The sequence below is a fragment of the Cupressus sempervirens genome, chromosome 3, assembly GCF_028749045.1.
Source record: "Cupressus sempervirens isolate cs-2001-9-10 chromosome 3, ASM2874904v1, whole genome shotgun sequence".
Classification (NCBI taxonomy): domain Eukaryota; kingdom Viridiplantae; phylum Streptophyta; class Pinopsida; order Cupressales; family Cupressaceae; genus Cupressus; species Cupressus sempervirens.
Genome location: NC_143120.1, coordinates 505,812,124 through 505,823,798, shown reverse-complemented (window position 1 = coordinate 505,823,798; position 11,675 = coordinate 505,812,124).

The following is an 11,675-nucleotide window of genomic DNA, read 5'->3' as shown; positions in this document are numbered from 1 at the left end:
CTATCTCCTCATCTAATTCAGGATCTCCATAGTGAAGTACCCTTGCAACTTTTGTAGTACTGGATCCTGGTGCAGATATTTGCAATGGCTGTTGTGAAGGAGTTCCTGAGGTAGGCAAATTTATCAATGTTTGTATTGCCTCTTGCTCTTTAGGAGTTTCCTCTATTTTCTCCTCCTGCTGTCTACTTCCTTGATCAATTGTGGTAATCTTAGGAAGTGCACCTTGTGTTTGTGCTGTAGGATCAAATGTAATAGTCTGTCCTGTTTGTTCTGTTTCTTTTTCTACAGCTATACTCGGCTTCTGTATTGAGGTGTCAAGTATGCCTAATGAAATAACTATGGGCATTTGAGGTTGACCATTAGTAGTTGTAGAGATGATGGAAGGTGGTTCTTGTGGATTCACCTTTTCTCTAACTGTGCTTTCTACTAGTTTTTTTAATTCATCCATACTGACCAATATTGGATCTGTACACAATCTTGCTTGCTGCGTAGATTGGTCAAGGATTCTTTTGAGGTCTTCTACAGTTAATGGATTGATGTTCTGACCAAAAGTGTCAGGAACATCTTTTATAATTATAGTTTTTGCAGGTGTGATGCGTACTTGAGGAGGGCTAGAGGGTGGCAATTGTGTGTCTTGCACACTCTGGTTTGGTTGCTGCTCTTGCTCAGCTGTTGCCGTTACATCTTGTTCTTGTGTCTCTTCCTCCTCTCCATCTTTCTTTTCTTCTTCCTTCTTCTCTTCTTCTTCTTTCTCTTCTTCTTCTCCTTTCTTTTCTTCTTCTTCTTTCTTTTCTTCTTCTTCTATCTTTTCTTCTTCTTTCTTTTATTCTTCTTCCTTCTCTACTACTGTCTTCTCTTCTCTCCTTTTTCTTCTCTCTTCTGGTGGAGTAGCTACTTCTTCCTTGTATTCTTCTTCAAGAAAATCTTCAATCTTTTTGTACAAGTTTTTTCATGATTTCATTGTTCTTTGAACAATTTCTTCCATCTTGTTTTGGAGAATAACGAATGCCCTATACTTAGGTGTAAACCTAGTATTATGCCTTTTGACTGCTTCCTTTATTTGTTCCTTGGTGAAATCAGGCAACACGCTTGCTAGGGTTGATTCCCTCATCTCCTTCTCCATTTTCAAACAAAAATGCCATCTGTCTTCTACAATTTTAGACAGTTCTTTTGGCAATTGTCCATCTAGTTCAAGAGGAGTGTACTTGAACTGTGCCATCATTCCATAAACTATTTCCTCTATCCTATTCTGTTCTTCTTTAGTAAACTTATTGAAATCAACTTTATTTAAGTTGCTTAAATCACCATTTCCAATCTTTTTACATAAAGTATCAACTGAAAAATGGCTTACCTTTTCAGATTGATCTTCTTCATCAGTATTAGATTGAGCCACATATCTTCTTCTTTTCCTCGGCTCTTCCTGTGTTTCCTTGATTGGTTTCTTCTTTATAGCTTCCTCTACAACCTTTTTTGTGGAGGCCCTTGTTGAAGCTCGAGTTGTTGGCTTTTGAGGTGATGGCATAGCAGATTTCTTTGGTTTTTGCTAAGCTGGATGCTATTTTGTTGCCTTCCTTTTCTTTGACTCAGCTTCAGTTGGTGCTTCCTTAGCTTCTTCTTCCTCTGCACCTTCCTCCTTGTCTTCACCTAGGCCTTGGGTTAATTCCATTGGGCCTCGTTCTTGTTCATCTTCATCATCATCATTGTCATCTTCATCTTCTTCTGCTTCAGCCTCAATTTCTTCACCAAATTTCTTCTTAATCTTCTTTAACAATTTGTCTTTCTTCTTTAATGTTGAGGTAGTCTTTAGCTCCATATTTATCTTTGATCTTACCATATCATAAGTGCCAAAGTGTGGAGCACTTTTATCTGTCTCTTCTGCCAATAATGCAGTTATTGCTACAGAAGCTTCGTCTATATTGATTTCATATCCAAATGGCCTTAGCCATCTCACTCTTGGAATTACTGCTTGAATATAGGTAAAATCAATGTCAACTAAGAAGCACAAATCATTAGTATGTTTTTCCACTAAGGAAAGTGGTATTCTTGATCTTTGCTTCATGGATTTCTTGAAATCCTCAAAATAACTTGTCATCAATGTATCAAAATTTTCTCCCATCTGTTCTATATATTCATTGATTTGGGCAATGATAGTCTTATCATTCCTCCATGTAACTTTGCCGAAAGAGGGAAACTCATTCTAAACATAAAAGAATATACAAACTAGAATTGCTCCAAATTTGCATTGAGCACCCTTTGTCCTTCTTATGGCAGCTAGGTTTTCAGTAATCTGTTGTAGTTGCAGTTCTGCAAGATCATAAGTATGATCATTTTTCACCAATTTGTAACCTACATCTACTGCAATACATGGCACACTGTTGAGTCTACTGGATTGATAGAACTTATGGGCTATGACTCTAACAACAAACTCAACTAGAGGATCCTGGATGGTGTGAATTGTCATTCCTCTTTTATTCCACTGAGCACTAGTGTTCTTTTCAATAACCTCCTTTGATTCACTTCTCAAGGTTTTGAACCGATCTAGGGTAGGATACCCAGTTACCATATGTATGATTCCTTTGGTTAATTTGATGGGAATATCTTCCAACCAAAGACTTCCACCATGAATTCTGCTTAACACAAGTTTAACCCATTCTATCTTGAATACGGTGGGAAAGCTCAAAACTCAGGTCAAACCCTTCCTTTCAACAATTTTGAATTCATCTTTTAAGACTCCATCTACGCACAATTTTTCATAGGCTTGCCTTATCTCCATATCTCCTAGGGCTCCTATCTTACAATTGTAGCATCTTCTCACGTCTTGAACCATTACAACTTTTGGGAGTATTTGGGAGAGAGCTCCGGCTGGGTCATTTTTGTATGCAACTTCAGGGATGTGACAAAACTCAGGTTGCTCGACCTCATTTGACACTAACTGAACTTCAAATGACTCTTTCTCCTCGATTTTCTTGGAACTTGACGCCATTTATGCAAACTAGGGGTTTTTTTTTTTTTTTTAATAAATGAAATATGAAACTGTGTAGCTCGACACAAATGAAAATACCTAAGATCGATGAAAACACATTGAGAGATGTTCCAATCTACTTCAAATGCTAGATTCTCTGCTATGAAGTTGCTCTGCTCTCTTTCTCTTCTTTGCTTCTTGATCGCGATGAGAAAAACTGATTGGAATCGCGATAATATACCCTATTTTTGTTGCATTAAATGCTCAACTGCCAACTCATTTTCTGATGGATTTTAACATTACTCAGCTTGTACTACACTTCCACTTTACTCAGCTTGCATTGGAGTTAACCAACTCAGCATCAGTTATCAACTCGATCGCTGTTAGGAACTCGGCATGTATTGGAGTTTAGCTCGGCATCCAAAGATAGCTCGGTAACATCATTTAGATTTTGTCTTGACATCTTGTCTCATTTAGATTTATACTTTGCATTGCTTCTTTGTCTTGGGACTGATGTGTGATATAACTTTGTATATCAATCCCATATACTTCTCATGCTTAGTTTGATGAAGTGTGATCACTTGACCCATTGGGTGAAGTGATCCCTCCACTTGATGTGTTATACTCATCTTTCTTTTTCCAAGTCTTATTCATTTGCCCCCTTATCTTTTCGACATCAATCTTTTCTTTGTCCTTATTTTCTTTAGTCTTGGGTGCCTTTGACCTTGTAGGACAGTTTCTGCTGGTATGTCTAGTTTTTAGACAACTGAAACATGTAGTTTGGCTCAACCATCTTTTATAGTTTCCATTGAAATGTGTTCTTATGCAATTTTGGGGTGTATGTCCATATTCTTAACAATAATGACAGCTATACCTGGTGTTGTAATCCCAACGATAGTGACTTTCATTTCCTTTTGATTTTGCTGGTTGATTTGATGTCCACATAGGCTTTGATCTACATTCAAATGCTCTGTGTCCATACTTATTGCAATTATGACAATGTCCTTCAAATTTTTGAGTCCTTGTGGCATTGGATCTACAATCTTGTGTTATATGTCCTTGCATGTTGCACTTGTGACAGTAACTCTTGCTCTTGGGTGTATTTGTTCGATTGAATCTCCTACTCCTGCAAATATTAGCAGTATGTCCCTTTTTATTACAATAATGACAAGTGGGTTTAGAATCCTTACCTTTGTCACTTCTTTGCTCAACACTCTTTGATGATTCTCCAACTTTAGTGTTGTTGTATCCAAGTCCTGATGTATCATGGGCAAATTTTGGAGATTTAAGCAACTGCTCAAAATACTTGATGGCTTCACTTGACTTGTTGAGATTCTCTGCTACCTCTTTTTCTTTGTTTAATTCATTCTTCAGTTGTTCATTCTGCATCTTCAAAGTAGAGACCTCAATATCTTTCATATTGAGTTCATGATGAAGGTTCATCATTTGGGCAAGTGTATCCATCTGCATGTTTGAGATCCTTGTTAATTCAATACATTTTTCTTCAAGTTTGTTTGCAAGATTTCTTTTGTCATTTTCCATGATGACTTTGTCCTCAACTACTCTTTTCTTTTGTTCAGTGATTCCACATAACATTATGGCCTGTGATTCATGTTCCATCTTGAGAGATCTTATCTCTTTTGCTTGAACTTTGTTTTTCTCCATTAGTTCTGCTATTGCTGCATCAAACTCTTTGGTGTCTCCATTGGCACACAGTTTTGTGGTATCAATCTCCTTGTAGTTTATATCATTTTCAGCTATGGCTATATCCTTTCTTTTCTTCAAGAATTTTTTCAATTCTTCCCTTGCTTCCTCTACTTTGTGTAGAGCCAGTTGCACATCAATCACTTGATTGTCAATAATCTTTCCAAGTTTGAAGACTTCCATCTTTAGATCTTTTTCTCCAAGTTGTTAGACTTCTTCTTGTGAGAACCTTGCTCTGATACCAATTGTTGGAATATTCAAATAAGAAGAATGCTTTTGAGAGGTGGGGGGTGAATCAGAAGTACTATATTTTAACCATTAAAACTTTTAACTGAAAGTAGATTGCATGCATATGAACATATCAGACAGTTATGAAAAACACATAAGCATCACCACATAACACTTTGAAATTTTGGTAACCCAAAAACCCTCCAGAAATAAGAAGGTAAAACTGGGGTGGGGATAATACCCACAAAATCACTGTAGTAATAATATTTAACCACTTCTGATAGTTTGCCCCATTAAAGGCCGGCCCAGCTAAAGGCTTTACACTATATCAATAGTGACCTGGTTAAAGGTTTTACAAACACTTTACATGAAGTGTCACCCTGTTAAAGGATTTAATCACCTATTTAAAGGATCTACAAAATAGCTGTTAAGCTAACCTATCACCATAGGGTTTTTCATTCTAATACAATTGCTAGAGAGTATTAGGTTCAATAAACCTGATAGCTTGCAATCTTTCGTTTGTTGAATACAGACACTTGATCTGCTTTCTCTAATCTTGATCCTCTGAGATTTGATACTCTTTATTCTGAAATAGTGTTCCTTCCACACCCTTGTACATCCATTTCTAATTTCTAATGAGATTTCGTCTTCCTTATAAAGACATTTGAAGACTTAGGGTTAGGTATGGATCTACGATCCATATTGAATCTTTGCTTCTCACTCATTCCTTGCACTTTTCTTATTGGTTGCATGCCTTCTCCATTTTTCTAATTGGCTGCATGTAGATTGCATAGAAAATACAAAATATTCGATCTTATCATTTAATCCTTCAAGATTCGTCATATGTCGTCCATGAAAATGGTTTACATATGAATCAATGAAGTTACAAACTCATATGTACATTCTGTGTTACTCGACACTTGCTAATTTCAGATGCTCGGCACTAATAACAAACTGGCTTACTCGGCTCCTGTTGCATTTCTGTATTGCTCGGCATCATCTGTGACTCGACACTTAAATATCACTCGACACTTGTATCATGCTCAGCACTTAAAGTCATTCGGCACTTGAACTTTGCTCGACACCTGATCTTCACTCGGCACCTAAAGGCTACTAGGCACCTGAAGTCTTTCTTGACTCGGCTCATGTTGTGGCTCGACATACATGGTGTACTTGGTTCCAATATAGAAAGTGGTTAAGTGTATTCGCACTCAAGTGTCAAAAACCATTATGAGGTTAACAAAAGTCAACAAGTTTTTGCTAAAAATTATAACTAATTTACTTTCCCCTTCATGTAATACTAATTTAGCCAACCATAAAAACATGAAGGCATGAACTTTGGCGCATGCACCCCTTGTTTTATGAGTTGTTTTTAAATGCAATAATATATGTAAGATGATTTTTTATTAAGTAATTTAAATATGTATAAAAAATGTTAAATAATTTTATTTTGTAATTTCAATTGTGAATTAATTTTATAATTTAATTTAGATTATCAAATAATTGATATATATAAATTAATTTATATATTATTTATTATATTATATTAATTTTTAGAAGAAAAATAAAACCACAACTATAATATGATAAGAAATACAATATTCAAAAGTTGCAATTGAAATATGTATAGAGGGAGAATTAATTAACTTCTAGATATTCAAACAAGTGTTTGTTGTCTACATAGAAAGTTTCTTTTAAGAATAAAGAAATGAATAAATAAGTATTGTTACGATTCATAAGAAGCTCATTACAAATCTAGGTAATTTTTCTGACATCTTAGGATTCAACTAACAAGGGTTAGTAAAGATAACATAAATATACACTAGCACTTGCACACTTTTGTGCTTGCAACGATAAGCCAATAGGTTTTCAATAATATAATTATTTTTTAAGATATAATCTTATGTGAATTATATTATTAACAAATTTCAAATTTTTTTTATCGGTAAGAGGCCGAAGCCAAGATTCATTGTTATTACGTGATGTGATTAATTATTATTATTATTATTTATTAAGCTTGTGTAGAGTTGAACCCAAGACCTCTCCAATAAGAGGCTCACAATTTACTGTTGTGTTGTAGGCTCTTTCTTAACAATTTTCAATTTAAAGAAAATAATATTTACTAAAATATTTAAAATAGATTAATAAATATTATTTATTTAAATTCAATTTATCAAATATGAAAAAAATCATTAAAAAAACCCTATCAAAAATTTATTATAAAAAATTAATAAGAGAAATAATAAATTAAAATAACTTAAAAACTAAAATCTAAATCAATTTTTATATTAAAAGTTAAATAAATAGAGATCACAAGTAATTAATTTAAAAAAAAAAAAAAAAAAAAAAAAAAAAAAAAAAAAAAAAAAAAAAAAAAAAACAATAGTTAAAAGTGGAGATACCAACTAATAAATATCAAAACAAGAGTTAAAAATGGAGTGAGATAAAAACTTATCGGTAAATAATTAATGGGAAGGATTTACAATTTTCTAGTCAAATTGACAAATTTTCTGGCCAACTGATGACTTTTCCAGCTAATTGACAACTTTTCCGTCAAAATTTCAATTTTCGAGAATAGCATTTCCACAAATAGCCTATCGACTAAATAAATTATGAACAAAAATTAAACTCTTAATCTAAATGAGACTTGGATGAAAAATTCTAACAATATAAGATATGATTAAATTAATAGCGATTAAATTTATGAATGACAAGATTGTTTGAAGAAATTTAAAATAGAACAAGAATGAAATATCAAACTTGGATAAGTTAGTAGATGGACAATAATAAGATCCTATTACAAACAACTAAGTTCCCAATATAAGGTAAAAATAATAGTTTTGGAACAAGGATGTTGACACACTTATAGAAACATCTTTATCTCTATCTTGTTACCTCTCTATCCATCTCTATCACTATATATCTCCCTTATCTACCTCTATGTTTATATCACTTTCTACCCCTCTCATTCTCTCTTCTTTATATGTTTATATGTTCCATTTGCTCTAAAAATGTCTTTACCTCTATCTTTTTATCTCTTTATCCCTATCTATCACTATATATCTCCCTCTGCCTACCTCTCTATATATCACTTCTGATCTCTCTTATTCTCTTTTATTTTTATGTTTATATTGTTCATTTTCTCTCTCGACCTCAACTTTGGTCAATGCATAGTGTAACTACATATTCTAGACAAGTGCCACATAGTGGCTTGTATTTGTCGAAAGTTGTAATAGTTTAAGATTAAAAATTTAATAGTTAGAAAATAGTGAGTTGAGGAAAGTTATCATAGTTTAAGAATAAAAATTTAATAGTCAACTGTAATGATGTTTATTTAATATAATTTAACAAAAAAACTATCTTCATACATATTTAAATATTTAAAAATAATAATTTTAAAAAATATTATAACTAATTTTTTTTTTATCACATCAATGTAATGTTAGAATTCACTTATTCTCCTTAAATTATTAAGATTAAAAATAATTATCATTCAAACTACATATATTTCTAACATAAAAACATTTTTGAATTTATAATATGTAACTATTATGGCTAAAAAAATATTTGATAAGTTTTATGAGTTTGATATAAGTCTTATGTGTTTCATATTATATATATATTTCATCCTTAAATATAGGGTAGTGGTTCTTGGAAATATGCTCTTATAAGACTCAAATAATATGAGCAATAGTATGTGCCTCCAACAAATACAGTAATAAATGTTAGCAGGGAATATTTAAGTGTAAGCATGTTGAATAAGGTTTAGATAAGGTATGTACTTAGTAGAAACTAGTAAAATGATTATTTTGTATATGTGTAACTTGTTATGTTATTAAATTGTGACAATCTATATTTGTTATGTGATTTTCTCTTCTCTTACCATTCCACCCCCTTTTATATCCCAATCTCTTTAGAAATCATCCATTCTTCTCATGCTTCTTACACTGCTACTAATTGCACTTATAAACCTTCAAAATATTGGTAAAATATTCAATCCATTAAAAAACAATGTTGATGCTATATGTCTATAGCTCGTACTCTAGATATTAAATACAATCATCTACATTAGACACATTTAATCATCCACATTGAACACATTTAAGTATTCTCTATTTATGTTCTTCTTTATATATTTCTTCAAAGATGATTCAACATACCTACCCATTGCACGACACTGATTGCGGTGCAACTTATTTGCACCATGTCATTTAGCATTTTTGTCAGTTGTTTCCCTTTCATCTCTCCCGTAACGTTAGTCTGATGTCGTACCTATCAGTAGCAAATCAATGTTACGAGAAAATATATTTGCCGCTATATAAAATATATCATTGAAATGGAATTTACCTTCTTTGTTTGTTTTTATAGTTTTTAAATGTGTGAAGTATGTAATTTAAAGAATATTTTTATATATAATGTTTTTATAATATAATTTTAATATAATTTAATAATATATTAAGTATCACAAATTTATATAAATAATTTTATAATATTAAAATTTTTATTATTATTATTTTTTGGTCGGTAATAGAGATAGTTTTATTAATATCATAAAAAGATTACATCGATATACAGGTCCTACTACTTTGGACCGTCTTTCAAAAACATGGCTTTAAAACATTAAAACCTCCATGACCTCTTTATAGGCCAGTTACAACATTTTACATAGAAACATAGGACGAAAATAAAACTTTCACTTAAAAGTGGATCTGTGACTGTCAAAAAATCAAAAAATACAAAAACATCTTCGTCGCATAGCTGCTTCTTCTCCAACTTGATGTCGCCCGATCATCTGCCACATTCCATCTTCTCTTTTTGCAAATTAAGTGTGCACGGGCCTCCTTAACCTCCAAAAATTGTCAAACTTCATCTTGCCCCTTCCTGGTTGTTGCAGCATTCTCCAAAAAAGGTTTCACTCCTTTTGAGCTTCGCATCTCACAACACATTCAGCTTGGTTAAAACTTACCACTTCAAAACTTGTGCTTGCTCCTAGCCGAGCACTTTCCTTTTGGATAGTCTTTTGGCACTATCTTCTTGTTCTGCTCCTCCTTAAAATCCATAATGGCAAATTTTAAAGCGTTCCAAGCCTGCCGCCTCTCATTTGTGTAGCCTTCTTGGTCCTTAAAACCTCTTGGCCAATTTACAAAAGGCACAGTTCCTTTCTCTATGCCCTCCTCCTCATCCACATATCCTTCACTAAAATCGAATGCCCACCTTGGGTGAGCCCATTCCAAAAGGGCATCCATATTCAGGATTAAATCCTTCTCAAAGAGCTCCCTCATCATCCAGCCAACCACTTGTTCATGTTCCCCACTCTGCAAGCTCCAAGCCATTATCATGGCTGCAATATCTACTTGTAAAAAATTTCTATTATTATTATTATTATTAAACTTTAAATCTTATTTGTAATACTCAAACATAAAAAATTATAAATTATTTAAAAAAATAAAGAATTCTTAGTTTAATAAAGGAAGATAATATATTAATCTTATCTTATTTTATATTAAAGAATTCTAATTTAAATATATTAGGTTAATAAAAGATGATTTTTAAGTTTTATAATTTTACATCAATTTTTAAAAAAAAAATCGGTAAAGGGTTGAAGCCTAGATATTTAAAAAAAAATAAAATGTGTTAAGCAAATTTGAACCCAAGATCTCCCACATGAGAGACTCACAAGTTACCATTGTGTTGTAGGCTCTTGCATAATTTTACATCAAATTAATTTAACATGTTTCATTTTATTTTCTTTAATTAGTTCGAAGTTATATGACATTTGCAAGTGTAATAAATTGCAACATTTTACTAACATACTCAATCATTATAGGGTTGTGTATATTAGTGACATAAATGGGATAAGTTAGTGTATATCAATTGAAGAGTGATATTTTCCTCACTATATTAATACTCCAAGAAAATAATCACTTTACGAGTAATAATTTATAATGATATGTTATTTATGATTTATTAAGTTAAATAATTTTTTAAAAATTATTAATAAATAAATTTTCTAGTTTACATTTCTAGTTTCAATTATATGCACTAATTTTTATAAATAAAATTATAATAGTTCTCTATGATGTCATTTCAGTTGTCATAGAGAACTCTAATTTTATTGTTTCACTTTGTATCATAATCTAAATTTTAAATTTTTGTGCTATAGAAATCGGTTGGATTCTCCATATCTTGGCCTGTCCATTTATCTTGAATCTAATAAATTTCTGTCTTAAGATTTAGTTATTAGTTTTCATGTTTTTGTACTTATTGTAGGCTAGTACTATTGTATCCAGTTTGCACTTTTACTCAATTAGTTTAAGAACTATGCACCAATCATTGCGAATTATTTTTTTATTGATCAAATATTCATAAAGTTTAATAACAATTTATTAATATAATTTATTATTGAAATCATTTATCTCAATCATGATTGGTTCATTTGATTTTGTCTTATAAGACCCCTTTTTGCGGAGGTCTCCACCATATTGCTATATTTTTGCTTAATTTTTTTGTTATCATTTCACCTAATTTATTATTCTCATGAAATTATTTATAAATTTTTGATAATTAATTTTATCTACCTTTTTATTAGTTGATACTTACTTTATCTCATTTTAAAATCATATATAACATTAATATTTCAAATTTATCTTTTATTAATTTTTTATTAATTTGTACTAAGATATATTCATTAACAAAATAGTCCTCTCATTTAAAAAAATGAAATCGACTAACATTAACTTATATTATATTATTTTAGAATATTTTCTATAATACTATACTA